Genomic DNA, 17,330 nt, shown 5'->3' on the forward strand with positions numbered 1-17,330 from the left:
TTGTCCGAGATTGTAGAGATGTAGTCCATGTCCCAGGCATACCCCATAATCTCTTGGCACTTTCTGTTCTCATCTCTACCAGCTCTTCTGTGTCAAAGGCTTCCGCCTTCCAGCATCTGAGACTCTCCCCCTGAACTGAAGCCTGTTTTTTTTTTTTTTTGGCCCATGCCTGGGGCAGTCCAGAAAGGATTTGAGAGTTAATCACCCTGGGAGTAGCCCTTAGCAAATAAGGGAGAGAGTTTGAAGAATAAATGCTTCAGCTTCCTCTTTAGGGTAAAATAAACCTCTGAAAACAGGTCTCCAACCATTTCCCAGAGGTGGCCAGTGGAATTTATTCTCCAGTTACAGAAATCATCTTCTCTTTAATGCAGGCTATGTGGACTCCTTCCCTCCTCATCGCATTTCCCTACTGCACTGGCAGAGCTTCCTGGATTCACTTTCCAAATTACACCACTAACACTCAACATTCTTTTTCCTGGGATCCACTTCTGGAGGAACCCAGCTTAAAACAGGAGTCAAAATTTGCTCTTTCCATTAGACGACGGGGTCACCTTCCTTCATTCTGTCTTGTGATACTGTTGGTGAGAGGCTCCAGGGAAAACTCATAGAATGGGATTGGGTTTTGCAACCATGCAAACCTAGAGCTTCCCCCAGGGCTTTTCCACTAGCTCATTGTTTGGTGTTAGGCAAGTAAACCCTTTGAGTCTTAGAATTCTGATCGATGAAATGGGTTGTTAATAGAGTTCCTCTACTGACACACTTTCAACTTATGAACTGTCATAGGTATAATAACTCTTGCTCCTCTTGGCTGTTGTTTCTGATACCTATGCAAGTTCATAAAACTAGATAAAACTAGGTAAGAACAGAAGTAACTCACCACAAGACATCAGGGATGGCTTGAATAACGTGATTTTGTACTTCTGCCTCTAGAACGTGATGCACTGTTGAGTCAACGAGTCTCAGAGCCTCTGGGCTGTACAGATAGTGTGAGGGTGACAAATCATGGTGTGAAGAACACAGCCTCCTGCCTGACCAAGGAGGTGACCAGGAAATAAGAGCCTTTGTGGTTATAAGTCTGTGTCCAGATTTTAAGTTCTTAGGTGACAGGAACAGTGTTTTCTTCATCTCCGATCTTCCCTTGTAATAGTTGTGCGAAAGTGAATAAGGCAAATTTTATACTCTGCAACTTTCTTTTCATAATGTATTTGCCTTATTCATAATATATCATACGAATCAAGTAACCAGCAGCAAATTGTACTGGGACCCCACTTGCCAAATGTAATCATAGTCATTTTTCACAATGAATTGTAGCAGTTTTCCTCTTTCATTTCTCTCATTATCACATCATTGGGATTGTTTTAATTTATCCAGTTCTTTCCATACTGTCATTCATGGGAGTTTTCCTTTCCTGATTCTAGCTTTTAGATCTCATCTTTTTTTTTTTTTTTAAGATTATATTTATTTATTGTGGGGGATAGAGAGAGAGCGAGCACGAGCACCAGGGAGGGTCAGAGGAAGAGGGAGAAGAAGGCTCCCCTTTGAGCAGGGAGCCCAACTCAGGGGCTCAATCTCAGGACCCTGGGATCATGACCTGAGCCAAAGGAGACGCTTAACTGATTGCACCACCCAGGAGCCCCTGGATCTCAACTTTTAACAATCAACTTGGTCTTTGTCTCCTTAACCCACTGAGATGATTTCCAGAGTTTGAAATGTCTTGTTTTGTTTTTTGCTTTTCATATTACTGATTTCAACTCCAGTAAGCATAGTAGGTATAACAACTAATAACATGGTACATACTAATAACATGTTAAAACTATACTTTAATAATATTACCTAATGACTGTCAACTATTTAGCATTTTTTATTCTTTTCTTCAACAAATTTTGATTGTCAAGTCTCTTTTCTTATTCTTAAACTGACTCATTTTATTATTTTGCTCTTTTCGTCAGGTTAATTAACTATATAAATACAATGCTCTCTTACATTGGGTCTTTATGTCTAGACTGGCATTGCCCAATAGAAATTTCTATGATAATGGAAATGTTCTATATCTGGGCTTCCAATACGGTAGCCACCAGTCATATATGGCTAATGACCACTTGAAATGGGGCTAATGTGTCTGTGGAATTTAAATTCTAATATGATTTACTTTTAATTTAGATAGTCACTATGACTACTACATTGGATAACACAGATATAGATTATTTATTTATTTATTTATTTATTTGACAGAGAGAGAGAGAGATCAGAAGTAGGCGGGGGGTGGGGGGTGGGGTGGGGGAGCAGGCTCCCCGCTGAGCAGAGAGCCCGTTGAGGGGCTCGATCCCAGGATCCTGGGATTGTGACCTGAGCCGAAGGCAGAGGTTTAACCCACTGAGCCACCCAGGCACCCCCAGATCTAGATTTTTAAACAATTCACATGACAGAAATATTTTTCACATTTGTCTCTTTTAGTTTTTCTTCAGAAACTTATATAATCTGGCCTAGACAGTTGTGAACAAAAAATTGGTATCCACAAAAAATGTATTCCAAAATTATTGATTTTAAAATACTGTAAAATACTTGAAAAGTTAAGGAAAGAAATGTGGTTGATGAGATTATCCTTGTTATCCTGATTAACATACTAATAATTGGCTTGACCACTCAGTAATCTGCTACTGTGCATAAAGTAGGGGAAGAATACGATACCACTCACATGAATAATTTTTAGATGAGGAGAATTTTACACAGAAGCCACTGAGTTATTCAACTTGCCCCTACATGGATGTAATTGTAAAATAGGTTAAATCTTTGAATTATTTCTTACCTCTTTTTCCTTCCTCCTCTTTGGAGTCTCCTGTCCGGTAAGGTGTCCGATGCCATCATTTTCCTCCAGCTGATCATATTGCTGTGTCCCGCCCCACCCTCTTCCACGGTGGATCATTACTGCATGCACCCCTCTAGTCAACTCATTTATATTACAATGTTAATAATTGGGAACATTGTCTCCCCACAGAAAGCTTATACTGTGGAGGGATATGGAACTGCAGTTCAGATGGCAGGCTGTGGAGTGAGGTGGCTCTGGGGTTTTCATCCTAGTTCACTGACCTTCAGTTTTATAGCTCATTGACCTTGTTTTGAGCAAGTCACTTTGCCTCTGTAGGTCCTTGATTCCTCAGCCATAATATGGGAATAAAAATAGTCCCTACTCCATGGGGTTAATGTGAATATTAAATACCATATGCAAAGTGCTTAGCCTAGCACCATAATTATTGAATAAATGTTACTGTAACAAATTAACTTATTTTTTAGGAAAAAGTTACTTACTCTCAGATGAATCTCTAATGATGAAATTGCAGCAGTAAGTAGACAGCTTGGGGAGAGATTTCAAATACTTAAATATATATTTGTTGAATGAATGAATTGATGAAGAATTCATAGCTTCATGTAACCAAGAAATGACCTGTTCTCAACGTGTTCCAGGCTACCTGCTGAATCAATAGAAACAGTGTTCAAATGCCATCTTTAACTAAATTTGGCTTTGTGGTCTCAAAGAGATTTGCTATTCAAAATGAGCATAAATTGTCAATGACAAGTATCATTTGGCAGGGTGGGATTTTCTACTTTCGTTATTTTGTTTGAATTTTTTATAAGCACAGATTGTTTTTAGGAAAAGAAAAAGAAATTATATATAGTTATATTAATAAAATAGCCACAAAGTAGCATCAAGTAACTTGAATTAGTATCACAATATTTATGTGGAACTTCATGATATAATTCCTGATTGAAGAAAAATTTGTGGTATTTAGCAGTTTTGTCTAAAAAGTCTGATAGATTTTTTAGCATTTATATTTTCTTTATAGTCAGCAATGTAAAAAAAGTCAGTCATTTGAAACTGATATTACAGGATCTCCACAAACACATAGAGATACACACACACACATACACACACACACTTATATAGAAGACCCGCTACAGGATATCCTTATTAGAACGAGGTAACATACTTACTGAATTTCCTGGTGATCAAAGCTTTGATGTCACTGTGTATTCCTAATATAGCTATATTTTTCTCAGAGAGAGAATGAGAAAGAAGAAAGAAAAAAAATTTAAAAAGGCTGTCTTTCCTCAAAGCCAGTAGCTATTGCATATTTTTTTCCCAGTCCTTGTGGAGGATAGTGGTAAAGAATTTCATAATTTCCTTTAAGAACTGACATTTGTATTTAGAAATGTTTTGCAATTAGTGGGATATGATATATAAATAGATGAATCAGTTTAATAAACATGTTACGGCTCTTATTTTTCCAGCTACAGCTCCTAGATAAAACCTAACAACAACAACAAAAAAAGGGAAAAATGATTTTTCTTATTATATGCTTAAATCAAAGGAATCATTCATTACTGATTTGGATACATTTGATGTCCCCCTGGCGAAGTCCTGTGAAACATGACCTCCGCATATTGCTAAGTGGTACAGAACTTCTAAATAAAACATTACTATCTCTAATTCGCTTGCCAGAATAATGAATCATAGTAGGCTGCTGTCGGTAAGCTGGCGGCCAGTGACGTATGTTCCTTTTGATTTTCTTTAATATTAGAGCAGCTGGCTGGAGTTTTTATCACCAAAACCAAACTGCTGGGAGCATTCTGATCCCTAGGACAGTTCCTGCCTCACCCTGATGATCTTAAAAAGACTGTGATGGGTACTTATCAGTGATTCCGCTAAATTGGTCCAAATCATGAATATCACAAATATACTTCCCCGTTTCTCTTCTTCCTTCAACCTTTACTATAACCCCCACTTCCTTTCTCTGACATGTCACTGTGGAGTTGGCAGGGGGATTAATTGGAAAGTTGACAAATATAATACAATAAATAAGGAATATTCAAACTTTGAAACAAATGACCTCTGAGCAGTTTTTTTATTTGTACAACGATGATGTTAATACTTACAGAATGTGTGAGCACGGAACTGAAATACTTAAAGCATTTAAAAATACTATTGAAGGGGCACCTGGGTGGCTCAGTCATTAAGCGTCTGCCTTCAGCTCAGGTCATGATCCGGGAGTCCTGGGATCAAGATCCCTCATGGACTCCCTGCTCAACAGGAAGCCTGCTTCTCCCTCTCCCACTCTCCCTACTTGTGTTCCCTCTCTTGTTGTGTCTCTCTCTGTCAAATCATTCAATCAATCAATCAATCTTAAAAAAAATAAAATAAAATAAAAATACCATTGAAAATTGTAAGCTAGTACATATTCACTGTAGAATTCATTTAATTACAAAAAAGTAGAAAAAAATAAAATAAAAGTGATGCATTATTCAAATACCTAGAATGACCACATTTTTCTTTTTTTTAAATGAAAAATACTTAGATAATTTTGTATCCTCATTTTTTCATTTTATCTTATAGTAGGTCACTTAAGTTACTAAATAACAAAGTTCATTTTTATTTTTTTATTATTTTTTTAAAGATTTTATTTATTTATTTGTCAGAGAGAGAGAGAGTGCACACAAGCAGGGGGAGCAGCGGGCAGAGGGAGAAGCAGACTCCCCGCTGAGCAGGGAGCCCAGTGAGGGGCTCGATCCCAGGACCACCTGAGCTGAAGGCAGTTGCCCAACTGACCGAACCACCAAGGCATCCCAACAAAGTTCATTTTTAAACTTCCAGGTTCATGTGGCATTGCTATTCCTCAACCTTCAATTCTGAGACTATATAAGACTAATGTGTTACAAAGGAAACTCGAAGAAGCTATTTCCTTGGTTATTTTGTGTGTGACAGTGTGATTCTGCATGGATTGCCTCTGTGCCATTCCTCCAAACCATCTAGTTTGTTGAGTTGCAAAGGGCTTTCTCTTTTCAAGTCAGTATCAGATTGAAAAGTACACTACTTACCATCAAATAATGGTGGATACAGGCAAACACTGGAAAAAAAAATACGTTCACAGTTTAGGTGGAGAAACATCTTCAAATTTTATTTTACGTTCCATAAGCATTTAACCAAGCAGAGCGGGCAGCATGGGTTTTGTCAACAGCAGCTCTGAGGGAAGCTTGGCTATTTTTGTGGAAACTTTGCAACAGATGAAAGAACTTTTTTTTTTGGCTTGTGAGCTATTATTAGCAAGACCAGGAAATTAGAAAATTAGCAGAGTGGTCATGTATAAGCTATGGGGATTTAGGGTTAGAATGAGACATTTGGGGGATTCTCAAGTCAATCAGGGTAGAAAGATAGAGTACTTCTATACAATTTACATGAATTCCAAGAAATTTCTTTTACCTACTACTATGATAAAAGAAGCAAAGTGATGATCTGTGGAAGAGAAACTGTTTTGGTTGTGCCTGCTGATACAAACAGAAATGTCCCTAAAGAGACACTTGGTCCTGTGGAGTCCCAATGCTATACAGTTGTCTGGGATCCCACTTTTCACTGGCAATAGAGCATTTCTTGCAGCCTATATTTAAACTTGGCACCTGTTGGGGGTACCCCTGGTGTGACCTCAGAATCAATGGTGCAGCTGTTACTTTCTACGACTTGCTTTAGTTACTAGGAGCTGCTGCCAGACAAGGGAGGCAGAGCACCATATGGACAACAGAAGTATCAGAACACAGGGAATTACTCAAATATTTCAGAGAGATCTGGAGTAACAGGTTGTGGCACAATTTATTTCTTCAATTTGGGCCTGTAAGCAGGACTATAGGAACACCGCATGAAATAAAACATTGATCATTTATTCAGTCTCTCCCCTGAATTCCCACTATATGGCAGAGCCTTTCCATTTTCTGGAGATTGTGGTGAAGAAGATAGATGAGGTCCTTGCTTTCCCAGTTTAGGAGTATACTAAACTAATCAAACTTCTGTATTTTTCATTGTTATTTTAAATCTAGAAGTTGTAAGTGGAAAAGTGTAAACCTTGAGTGTTCATATAGCATATTTAGCAGAGGAGAAAGTTGGTAAGTATATTAGTAAGCAAATAAGAAAAACGTTGGACCATGATAAGCACAATCTAGAAAAATTAAAACAGGACTATAAATAATAGGAAGTCACTAGGTGGCTATTTTATACTGGTGGAGGGGAGGGGCAGGTCAGGGAAAGCCTAAGGAGGTGGTATTTAAACAGAGATCCTAATGACTAGAAGGATAGAGCCAAGTATAGATGGGGGAGGAGAGTGGGGGTTAATATAGGCAGAAGCAGCAATTAATGACAAGGTCCTAAGCTCTAGTGGCAGGCAGGGTGTCAGATTGCCAAGGGTTTTTTGTAGCTCAAGGTAAGGAGTTTGAGTCTATTCTAAATAGCATTAAGTGTCTTTAAATAGGGGTGTACTGTGACAGGCCTAATTGAATTCCAGTGGCACAATTTACTCAATGTGTGATTGGGGTCAGTCTTATTCATGTGCTCAACACTTCCTGAGTGCTTGTCAGGCCTGGTGTTTGATTCTGGGGTTATCCAGATCCATCAGACATAGCCTTGACCCTGGATGAGTTCCCAGTCTTGTGGGTAGCTTCATCTTTTTGAACTTTTTTCCTACTCTGGAACAGAGGAATAACAATCTTCAGATTGTTTAGGGGATTAAACATGATGTATGACAAAGATATTAATAAAGGGTCTGAAACATTATAGCTGCTCTAGAGGTGGTGGTTCTTCTTCTTATTATTGTTATTCATTTCCATTAGGTTATATAAAAGCTTTTTTAAAGGAGATAAAATATAAAAATATAATTATTTAGTATTTCACCTGAATTTCTTACTAAAGAATGGGATCAATCCCATTCTTTAGTGAGAAATATATGTGTTTTTTTATAAGAAATATGAATGAAATATATGTAATATATATAATAAATATAAATATATATTAATATATATTTAATATAGAAAAATATATACACATAATATATAGTAATATATAATAATTCATATATATTCATATAAGAAATATATATGTGGGTCTAGTTATTTTCCAATAATCTATAATGGTTCCTTTCATCAATGCCACAGTCTAAATTACTGTAGTATTATAGTAAGTCTTGAAATCAGGTAGGTTCAGTTCTCCAAATATGTCCTCTTTTTTGGCTATTCTAAATTTTTTGCTTTTCTTCATAAATTTTATAATCAGTTTGTTGTTTTCCATAAAAAATTCCTGCTGGGGCCATCAAAAGAAATGAAATCTTGCCATTTGCAACGACGTAGATGAAACTAGAGGGTATTATGCTTAGCAAAATAAGTCAATCAGAGAAAGACAAATACCATATGATCTCCCTGATATGAGGAAGTTGAGAGGCAATGTGGGGGGGTAGGAAAAGAATAAATGAAACAAAATGGGATCGGGAGGGAGACAAACCATAAGAGACTCTTAATCTCACAAAACAAACTGAGGGTTGCTGGAGGAAGAGGGGTCAGGAGAGGATGGTGGGGTTATGGTCATTGGGGAGGGTATGTGCTATGGTGAGTGCTGTGAAGTGTGTAAACCTGGTGATTCACAGACCTGTACCCCTGGGGCTAATAATACATTATATGTTTATAAAAAAATAAAAAAAATTTAAAAAAATTCCTGCTGGGATTTTTATTGAGATTTCACTGAATGTATGGAATGTAGAAATATGATTTTTTAATCTTAAAAGTACGGAATTCTCCAATTCATGACACAACATATATCTCCATTTATTTATGTCTTTGACTCTAAAAAAGGAAAGGGGATGGAAGAACATTTGCTCTGAACTATGTCTTTGCCTAACTTAGGTACTGTTGTAATATATTAAAAAGCAGAATTTATGACCATTTTTTTTTCATTAAGCATTTTATGTGCTATCTAGTGCTCCTAAATGTAGTTTTGTTTTGTTTTTGTTTTTTGTATTCTTTTAAACATTTTTGGATAAAAAAGTTCAATTGCAAATTTTTAATGAAGTAAGTTAACATCAAATCATTGTATACCATTTTTGGCAATTCAAAAAAAAAAATGACCACCTCTACCCATTATCTCAGGTAATTTAGAGTTGACTAAATTAACTAATAGTAGTCCTGGGCTTATGAATGATTTACTTTTAAAATAAAGTCATGTTTGTTGAACTTTGTTCATAATAATAGAAATGTCAATTAAAACTTCTGAGGTTAAGTGTTCATCTAACAGATTGACAAAGATCAATAGAAAGTTAAGTAATAATGTATTAGCCTTCTTTCGGTTATTCTCATCTCTGTGGGGCAAAGAGTCACTGGGCCAAGGGGTTGTGCCCACCCAGGTCCCTCCCCTGTTCTAGATTCAAGGACCTAGGATCTTAGGGAGTTCTCAAGATAGCAGGGTACAGTGAAAGGGGTTTGAGCATCAGAAAATGGGAAGCACTTGCTGGAGTGATCCGTAAGATCTCTGTCAGCTCCGTGACACTAAATCAAGGATTTATGGACCACTTTCTCAGTAGAAAAGTCCCACTGACCTTTAAAATTGTACATTAGTCCTCTGAGTCTCTAAGAAAGTATAGGTCCAAAAATGAATGTCACTCTTTCTTAGTTCAAATACAGCTATCTACAGAAGATGTAGAAATGTTAGGCTTATCTTGGTCCAAACATATCTTCTCCGGAACATCTTGTTGCTTTAAGAAGTTCCAGTGGCATTGTCACCAGGATGTGAAATGTACCCAGTGATCACTGTCCTGTTGTGGAGGGCTGATAAGGAACACTCACAGGGAACTCAGAATCATCACACCTCACCTGTTTATAAGATAATGGGCTCTTGATAAATCATTTAGAATAGTGCCTGGGAATCAATCGATAGTTTTAATAGTTTTTGATGGATTGTTGATTGAGTTGAGTGAAAATTGGGAAATTTAAGATATATACTTGATTTAAATAAAAAGATTTTATTTATTTATTTGACAGAGAGAGACACAGTGAGAGAGGGAACACAAGCAGGGGGAGTGGGAGAGGGAGAAGCAGGCTTCTCGCTGAGCAGGGAGCCCGATGGGAGCCCGAAGCAGGGCTCGATCCCAGGACCCTAGGATCATGACCTGAGCCAAAGGTAGACATTTAACGACTGAGCGACCCAGGCACTCCTAAGATATATATTTTAATGGAATGCAGGCGTCTTTGAGGAGGGCATGCCTAAAAATCTCTGGGGCAAGAGGACCCCATTTACAAGATATTTGGTTTTAGTGAAGTGATCTATGAAGAATATTTAAGAGACTACAGCTAGATTTTTCTTTTTGACACTTACTACCTGGTTGACTTAATTAGTGTAATAAAAAATCAGAGTAATATCCATGTTTATTCTTTTCCATTCTATAAACTATGATCTGATGAATAGATCCCTGCAAAGACCCGACTCCCAGTCTATTACTTTGCTCAGAACAATGGGAAGGAATAAAATAAACCTGAACTTGCATAATGTTCACAACATTTATAAAATAAAAAATACATCTAAAGGAAAGTCATATTTAATGATAATAGTTACTTAAACAAAAAACAACAAAATAGGCAATCTCTACTTAAATATGAGCCAGATTGTTTTCACAACAATGAAGACCCAATTAAAACAACTTGGGAAGAGATTAGAAGTGGATCGACTATTGAATGGCATTGGGCAACCCCTGCTCCCTCACCATTTTTGAGACTACCTGTCATAAAACTTTTTCACAGACCCAAAATTGCTGCTTTAAAACTCTATTACTCTAGGGGTGCCTGGATGGCTCAGTCGGTTAAGCATCTGCTTTGGGCTTAGGTCATGATCTCAGGGTCCTGGAATCGAGACCCACATTGTGCTCCCTCCTCAGTGGGAAGTCTGTTTCTCCCTCTCCCTCTACCCATTTCCCCTGCTCATGCTCTTTCACTCTCAAATAAATAAATAAGATATCTAAAAAAAAAATTACAAAAAACCAAACCCAGAACAAAACTCTATTACTGTTCTGTACTATTGAGTGCCGTCAAGTGTACCTGATCTGACAGGTATTATATTGTAGTAAATTATACCAAAGGTCCCATACTAAGGACTATTCCTAATGTTTTTGGGCAATCTGAGCTTTTTCTCAACTTCCATGGGGATCCAGAGACTCCACCTCTCCTCGTTCCCTTCATCCATCCTGGACAATAACATCTGTTACCCGGACTGATGATGATTTGGTGTTAGAAATTAAGAATAATAGCTGACCTGTAGAGGCAGTTGAAGTTGATCTCAATGAAGCATATACACATATTAAACTGGAAAATCAAAATAAACCTATCTCAAATAGTAAATAATAGAAGAGAAGAATTCCACTTTTCAAAAAGTAAGGTGAGGCTTGTCTGAATTTCTGCACATTTTGATGTGCATGTACAGCCCAAATCTTTGGCGATTAGTGATGACATCATATAGAGATTATTCTAGAATCAAACTATTCTAATTTGGGTCCTAGTAGTAGAATATCTGTGGCTCTCTCAAATTTCCAAGAATATTTTTTTCTTCCTTCCTCCTTCTCTTGTTTTCTTTATTTCCGTATCTCTTTCATTTTGTTGTCTTTCTTAATCCTTTCTCCAGTGACAACACTCTAGATTTCTCAGTTGTACTCAAGATTAAAATAATTTTGAACCTTCTTATATTTTTTTCTCTTATAACCAGTATAAGCCAGAGCCTAAAAACTTCCTTTTCCGTTCTGGGTTCAGGAGACCCACGGTTCGATTGTACTGGTGGTAGTTAGTGACTGTGAGGTCTGAGCCACTTGAATCAGTGAACCTGGAAACAGAGTATTTGGCATCTGACTTATATTTATCAACCCTATAGCTACATCTGACATTATTTTTTCTTATTAAGGAATATTAATTACTTATTTTTAGCTTTGTGAAGATTCTACCTTTTTGTTTTTTAAAGTAGGCTCTACACCCAACGTGTGGGTTGAACTCACGACCCCAAGATCAAGACATGAGCTGAGATTGAGAGGCAGATAGTTAACTGATTGAGACACCTAAGCGCCTGAAGACTTTACTTCTTCTTTTTCTTCCCCCCCTTTTTTTTTTTTTTACTCCATCCCACTACCTCCCCTCCCTTCCAGCACCTACAGTTTCTTATAGTTAAGAGTCTCTCATGGTTTTCCTCCCTCCCTGATGACTTCCCATTCAGATTTCTCTCCCTTACTTATTGTCCCATTGACTCCTTTTCCATCTGATGCCTCCAATTTTTCAAATTCCAAATTACCTAATTTCATCAAGCAGAACTATCTTTGGAAAATAACCAAGATCATTGAAAATTTACGATACACTCTGAGTTGTATAAAGAGGGTAAAGACAGTCTCTGCTGTCAGTGAATGTAGTATCATTTGTGAGATAAAGCATTAGTTCTCTCTTCTTGGAATGCCCCTGCCTGCTTTTCTATCTAAAGTCATCCTTCTGGAAGAGTCATTAGCGTCTCTAGACCACTTAACTGGGAGAGAGAATCCCTCTCTTGGCTAATACTTTCATCACTGCAGTTGATCCTCAGTTTTGTAATTCGTTACATGTCAGTTTCCACTACTAGAGTGTGAGCTCCTCCACAGCAGATCTTTTGTTTTAATTCACCTAGTTCCTGATACATAGAGTAGCTGTTTGAAAAATGTTAGGTTTTAGATTGCAGAATTAAACCCTGAATTATGATCTACTGTAATATATGAAAACAATTCTCAGAAATATTAAAATGTATCAGGATGTCTTAACTTGTCACATATCCCCAGACAAATCAGGAACCATAAGGATTCTTTCAATTCTTAGCACTCAATTTCATCATTCTTATTCAAGAACGATATTTTTTTCAGTATTTCAATTAGCCCCAGCAAATCTTTTGTTTATGTAGGATTTTTTTTTGGTATGGTTATTGGTATATTAGCCCATTTTGAAGCTATTAATTTTGCTGTTATTATAGGTACTGAAGATTTTTTGTTTTCAGGATGTTGAGCAAGATGCCACAATGAGGTTTTGTTAAATTACAGTTTGTACAATTAATGAACCTTTTATTTCTGCTCAAGATTATAGAGAGTTTAACTTTGTTTCTTTTCTAAATTGATAACAGCTTGTTTTAAAAATCTATTTTTAGATTGGATGTGTTTGGAAATGCTTTAGGAAATAATGCAAGTGGCCGATGGTTTTGTTTTGGCATGTTTTTATTTTGTAATGCATGCTTTGTGACCTAGCAGATATACAGCAGATTTCAATTTATTAGACATAAAACTTCCAACTTTTAACACCTAGAAAGGAGAATGAACAGAAAGCCTGATTAATTATCGGTATAGTGATCCTTTGGCCATGCTGGCTGAATGATTTACACTGGTGTTTTGTTAGATCTCGCTGAACAAAGCCTCATTCACTGTGGGTATTCAATAAAAACAGTCATAGGGTTAGGAATTTACAATCTCAAAGAAAATACAGTACAATCTGAACAAAATGATATTTCTAATTTAATATCTTCTAGATTTTTCTGCCCAAATCATCTTTCCTTCTAGAGGCTTTGATCATATTTATTCTCTTTCAGAAATATGGCTTATCTATGTTTTTTGTGCCAAACTTGAATTATCTCTTTTAGTGTTCAGCATCCTTTGCTCATTTATCCATATCCATATAATTTTTCCATTTCTCATTTTCTAGTATTTTCACCTCAAACAGATTTTCCATGTTCTTCACAAAGAATCAGCCTAGTGAGGTGATTCATGAAAAGATGCTTTATTCCTCTATGTTCTCCAGGGACTGGAGACAGAATCTATTTTAAAAAATATTAGGCTTCTTGTGGCGCCTGGGTGGCTCAGTGGGTTAAGCCTCTGCCTTCAGCTCAGGTCATGGTCTCAGGGTCCTGGGATCGAGCCCCGAGTTAGGCTCTCTGCTCAGCGGGGAGCCTGCTTCTCCCTCTCACTGTCTTCTTGTGATCTCTCTGTCAAATAAAAAAAAAAATCTTAAAAAAAATAGATTAGGCTTCTTGAAAGGAAATACATTTAGAATTTTTGTTTTTGCCTACTTTGGCCAGTCTAGACATTGGTCCTTTCAAACAGACATTTAAATAACAAGTGCAGCACATGGGAAAGAAAAGCAGAACACTTGAGGGGTTGTTTTGCACATTAATCACTCACGAAAGTTTGAGCTTTGAGAATTCAGTTAATTAACTGAACACACTTAAGAAATTAAAAAAAAATTAGCTGTACTCAAATGCCACATTCTATTAGGTGTTAGAGATAGAGAGCAGAATGAACAGAATCCCAGCTGCCAAGGACTGATAGTCTCATGGGAAAGGCAGAATAATGGATGAGTGACACACTCTATCCTATGATGGCAACCCAGGGAGGCCTGTGAAATATGTCCCCATGAAGCTTTATAAACAGATGACACGTGGAACTGAACTTTGGAAGATGGACATTATTAAGAGGAAAAAAATTTCTATATCAAAAGAGTATTCCAGACAGGGAATAACATGAGTGAGAACAAGGAACCTTAAGGTGCTGTGACCGGTTTGTGAATTATATGTATCTCAATGTGATTGAGTGAGAAGAGTAAAAAGGAGTGACAAGAAATGATGCTGTAAAAAGATGCGGGAGTCAAGTCAGGGATGCATGGGGGATCATGGTTGAGGATGCTTGGGGTGATTTTGATGCCAGGTTTTTGAATATGGGAAATGATACTCTTTGTTCCTGAATGAGAGAGCTTGCTTCCTTTCTCTCTCTTCCATGTGAGGACACAACAAGAAGACAGCTGTTTGCAAGCCAGGAAGACTGGCCTCATCAGAATGGAATTGGCTGGCACCTTAATCCTGGACGTCCAAGCCTCCAGAACTATGAGAAATAAATGTCTGTTGTTTAAGCCTTCCAGCTTCTGGTATTTTATTACAGCAGCCTGAGCAGACTAGGACAGTTCCTCATTTCTTTCAGTGATACTATATGCCTAGAGATTCCTATATGCTCCTATTCCTATATGCTAGAGATTTGGGAATCATCTTCAACCTCTCCTATTTCTGCCTCCATGATCCATGAATTTTGTGTGTTCTCTTTTCTGGTATTCCTGCACTGTTCAGTACCATGGTTCCTTGTCATTTTTTTGGTCTGGATTATTTCAATAATCTAATTGGTTTCATTTTTGTCTTCAACCCTCAGAAGACCTACAGAAGAGAAAGTACCAATGCACAATGAAGTGCTCCTCTTCAGAAATTTTCAGTGGCTTTCCATTGTCTGAAGAATAATATTCAAACTCCTCGACACAGAATTTAGAGCCCCCTCCTACCCCTACCCATAGTATGGCTTCAATCATCTTTCTAGGGTCATCTCCTAAAACACCTAACCATGTGCTTTTTCTTGTGGCCCCTCGCAGGAGATTCCATGTTGGTGAACACATTGATGTGCCGGACGGTGATGTGCCCTGATTCAATGAGGAGAAGGCACAGAAGCTTTTCATTTGGGACCCTTCCACAACTCACCCTCTGGTCTCTTCATTTAGTTGGTCCTCCATAGCCTTCATAATGAAACTGTGATAGTAAATACTGCACTTTCCTGAGTTCTGTCATTCCTTCTAGTGAATTATCAAACCTGAGGGGGTCATGAGTCCCCAGATTTGTAACAAAATAATCAGAAATTCCAGTAGCCGGAGGACCCTGAAACTATGACTGCCATCTGAAGTGGGAGCCATCTTGTAAAGGACTGCGCAGTTAACGTGAGGGGTGGTTAGTACCAGAAATGAATTGCAGTACGCTGTTTGAGGTGGAAATGAAATAATGTCACAGAATGAAAGCCATTTTGCTGATAGCAACATTTTCAGTGGGAACTTTTTGGGATGACCTAAAACAAAAGGAGATTAGCATTGCTTTAAAAAATATTCTTACCAAAGAGGAGAATTGGCTACAATCTCAAGGTTTAAAGCATCACTCTCTCTACATCTCATTTTTCATCATAGTGTTCAGGAAAAGTATTCTGTTAGCAGTCAAAATGGCTTAATCCCTAGAATTACATTTCTGCTTTTCAAATAAATAGGCTGTTTGTTTTTACTCTTAGGGTTTTTCCCCTGCCCTCCTGGATATAAACACCTTGCTATCTTGTTGCAGAAAGGGAAATCGGGTGGAAATTGGAGACAAGACTTCCATCCTTTTTGCCAAGCAGAGAGGGAAGAACTCAGTGATCACATGGTCCTGCTTACACTAAGCATATCTGGGAACCGTCTAGATATTCACATGAGAACATATGACTTATCTCTTCCCCATTTCTTTCTGGATATTACAGTTTGACATTTGTCATCCAGACACGACTTTTCTTTCTTTTCCTTGTGGTAAAGTTTGATAACATCTGATTTTATGCTGCCTCTTTGACAGTCATCCTTTCCATTCTCCCTTCACTTGATCACCCAACTTTTGGTTTCAGCTTTGCTTTTATAGCCCCTGGGTACTGTCCTGACCTTCTGAGGATCCTGCTTTCCACACTGCAAGGACATCACACCGTTGCCTTATGCATAATGGTTGGCTTTCTTAGCTCACTTCCTTAGCATGGTTTTTTTGGGGAGGAGAGAGATGAAAAGCAAACTTCTGAGAAATGTCAGACCAGGGATGCCTGGGTGGCTCAGTTGGTTAAACATCTGCCTTCGGCTCAGGTCATGATCCCAGAGTCCCGGGATCAAGTACCACATTGGAATCCCTTCTCAGCTGAGAGCTTGCTTCTCCCTCTGCCTACTGCTCCCCCTGCTTGAGCACTCTCTCTCTCTCTGAAAAATAAATAAATAAATAAATAAATAAATAAATAACTTATTAAAAGAAAAAAAAAAAACACACCAGACCAATCCAACCAACTTAATTCTTTCTCTGAAATGTTCTTAACACAATGTCGTTTCTTTTATTCTTATTTTGTTGCCCAAGGAAAGAAAATTTACTTAGCTCCTTTTCTTTAAACCAAAGGTTTTGCTCCTCAATTAACATTTTTGGTGAGTTTCTTTCCACTGGAGGAATAGTTTTAGTCTTTACAAATAATAAATTATCAAATCTTTGTGTCCAAAGGGGGGAAAAATACATGAGTCAAATACATTTCACCAGATCTGCTTGAAAGATCACATTTCTTTTTAGAGGTCCATTTATTTGTTCAGTTGTATATTTTTCTCTGGTAAATATGATTAGCTAACAGCAACGGGTGAGGTCTTCCTAAACAGAATAGCTCATCCTGTTGAGATAAATGAACTCCAGTTTGAGGGCATTCTAGTGTCCCCTATTTGAAGAGCATTCATGTACCATTTAGTGTGGTAAGATGACACAGAGAGTCTGTTCATTACATGTTAGTTTACATTACAATTCTATTTTATTGTGTGTAGTGAATTTGTATACATGAAAATAATTTTATGAGTTCAAACTCATAATGATTTATGATTATCTTCAATGATTTATCATCTTCAATGATTTATCAATACACATTTTAAAAAAA

At 37.5% G+C, this 17,330-nt stretch overlaps 1 long non-coding RNA gene across 2 annotated transcripts in view; it reads left to right on the plus strand.

Moving 5' to 3' along the window:
* Positions 1–15,980, plus strand: part of LOC125086306 (uncharacterized) — an 88,325-nt gene extending 72,345 nt beyond the window's left edge. For both annotated transcript variants that reach the window (XR_007123147.1, XR_007123148.1), the window contains exon 4: positions 15,247–15,980. This is a non-coding gene — a long non-coding RNA (uncharacterized LOC125086306). The remainder of the gene's footprint in view (positions 1–15,246) is intronic.
* Positions 15,981–17,330: the final 1,350 nt, after the last annotated feature.

This window comes from Lutra lutra, chromosome 15, assembly GCF_902655055.1.
Source record: "Lutra lutra chromosome 15, mLutLut1.2, whole genome shotgun sequence".
In the NCBI taxonomy this organism is placed as follows: Eukaryota; Metazoa; Chordata; class Mammalia; order Carnivora; family Mustelidae; genus Lutra; species Lutra lutra.